The sequence below is a fragment of the Propithecus coquereli genome, unplaced genomic scaffold (genome assembly GCF_000956105.1).
Source record: "Propithecus coquereli isolate 6110/MARCELLA unplaced genomic scaffold, Pcoq_1.0 Scaffold316, whole genome shotgun sequence".
Classification (NCBI taxonomy): domain Eukaryota; kingdom Metazoa; phylum Chordata; class Mammalia; order Primates; family Indriidae; genus Propithecus; species Propithecus coquereli.
Window position 1 is genome coordinate 2,631,792 of NW_012148797.1, and position 2,061 is coordinate 2,633,852.

General features: G+C 32.0%; 1 protein-coding gene across 1 annotated transcript in view; it reads left to right on the plus strand.

The window, feature by feature from the left end:
• HCFC2 (host cell factor C2) overlaps positions 1 to 2,061 on the plus strand; it is a 57,828-nt gene that overhangs the window by 54,751 nt on the left and 1,016 nt on the right. The gene's annotated exons all lie outside the window — the stretch shown is intronic.

Below are 2,061 nucleotides of genomic sequence, written 5' to 3' on the forward strand. Positions count from 1 at the left end.
AATGTTTTATTTTTGCATTGTTTTTACCTCGAAATTGTATAAACTTTTTTACGATTTAAATATAAGCATTAGACAGCTAACTCAGGTTCCATTACAACCTTAAAGATACAGATAGGCATCATGAGCACTCTGCTACAGGTAACTTATTTTGAACCTTTTAGGAATTTCATGATTCCACTGCCTATTCAAATCTGGAATAAATATACAGAGCAATAATTGCAGAGAAGATACTTCAAACTAAGAGCTGCATACCGCAGGGGCACAAGTCTATCTTTTTTTATACCACATAACCTTATGCCAGTTTAGGTTGACTGAGTAGCTATGTCCTCAAATTTCATGTATAATACCCCCAGCAAAGATGGATTTAATTGTGCGGAATTGATATATATGTGTTCCAGTTACTAATTTAAAGTGTATAGAATATTTTAATATATAATTTTTGTAAAGAACTGGGATTTTTATACTACAGTATTTGTAATTAATGTGTCTCACTAATTTTCTCTTGAAGAAAATATGCAAATTGTTAGACACATAATGAGTGGTTTCTGAACTCTAAAGATAAAATAAATGCACTACTATGGTGTTGTTAGAATACCTTTTTTGTGGCTGTATGAATCTTTAATCTTTAAATGTGTACTTTACGATGTTTACAAGGAGCTTCTCTGGTTTGTTATCCCAGCAACGCCCTTGGTGAGAGCTTCATTCTGCATTTGTTTAACTCATATGCTTTGCTTTTAGCATATGCTTGCTTTTTGCACTAGTAGAATTTTAACTTACCTCATTGTTTGTAATCATTTGTCTAGCTTCTGTAATGTGTCTCGTATAGGCTAAACAAATACTTAACCAAAGTTAAAATACATGGTAAGCAATTTTGCACATATTAAATGCTAGGGTTTGTTGTGTATATGTGTGTGCTTAGTTATAAAAAGAATAAGAATGGAAAGTTTTAGTAGGTATATGTTTCAAGCCCTGTTATTTTAATGATCCATTTGCTTTAACAGAAAAAGTCTGGCTTTTAACTCCTTCTTCTCTGTATTAATTAACAGTTTGCATCTTGAAGCACTCCTCTTAATGACAAGGAATACATTGATTTTAAGCAAAGGATAGAATATTTGAGCGTGCACATTTATTAGTGCAAATATTTAGTATTTGATTTAGTTTACTTTGCTTAAATGCCTCTATTGTTCTACACCAGGAGTGAATATGAATCTGTGGTTCTAACATGTGACTTTTTAGAGGGAAGGGCAGTCTTTCTGTACCAAGGAATTTGTTAAAATAATAAATGTAAAAGTAAATAACTTTGAGAATTAGCCCAGATTCTGATTTTTTTGGCTATTTGTACCTTAAGCACCAGTCATGCTATCTCCCTGATAAGGGATTGGTGACTGAAAAATGCCTTTAAGAAATCTCTGTGGCTTTGATATTAATAGTTAATATGAGATCTTAGAGCTGTGTGTTCATGAATAGAATGGATTGGGGTAAATAACAAGGGAAGTGCATTTAGCTTCTTAAGATTTGCACATTTTCTAGGTGACGATCCCTTTCTGTAGCAGTGAGCTATGTCATGCAGCTGTTTTTCATAGGAGGATTTACAATGAGTTACATTACTTTTTTTACTCTTCCCAGTTGGATAAGCAGTTCAGACGTAACAAGCCTTTGTGCCACAGTCCTCTTCCTGTGCTCTGTAATTTTGGTTCACATAAATAGTAAAAGTATTTTTGATGTTGCATGCTCTTAGAATTATGTTTTCTGAATATTGTATTGACTTCATTTTAGTTTAGTAAACTTTTTTGGCAATTTAATTAGAAATGGAATATATATAAACTCTATCTGCTTTTTTAAAAAAAATCGAAATAATCTGATTGCATGTATGAGGCACCCTTGCCCATTACCCAGATACATCAATATAATCATCTATAGGAAGGTGAAACTGTTGATCCATTATTTCAAAAACGTGTAGCCTAGTAAAGATTCGTTCTGATTAGAGATATGATCTACTATAACTAAAGATATTTTTATTTTAAAAAATTACAGCACTTGTAACATAAAAATCATTTGTAA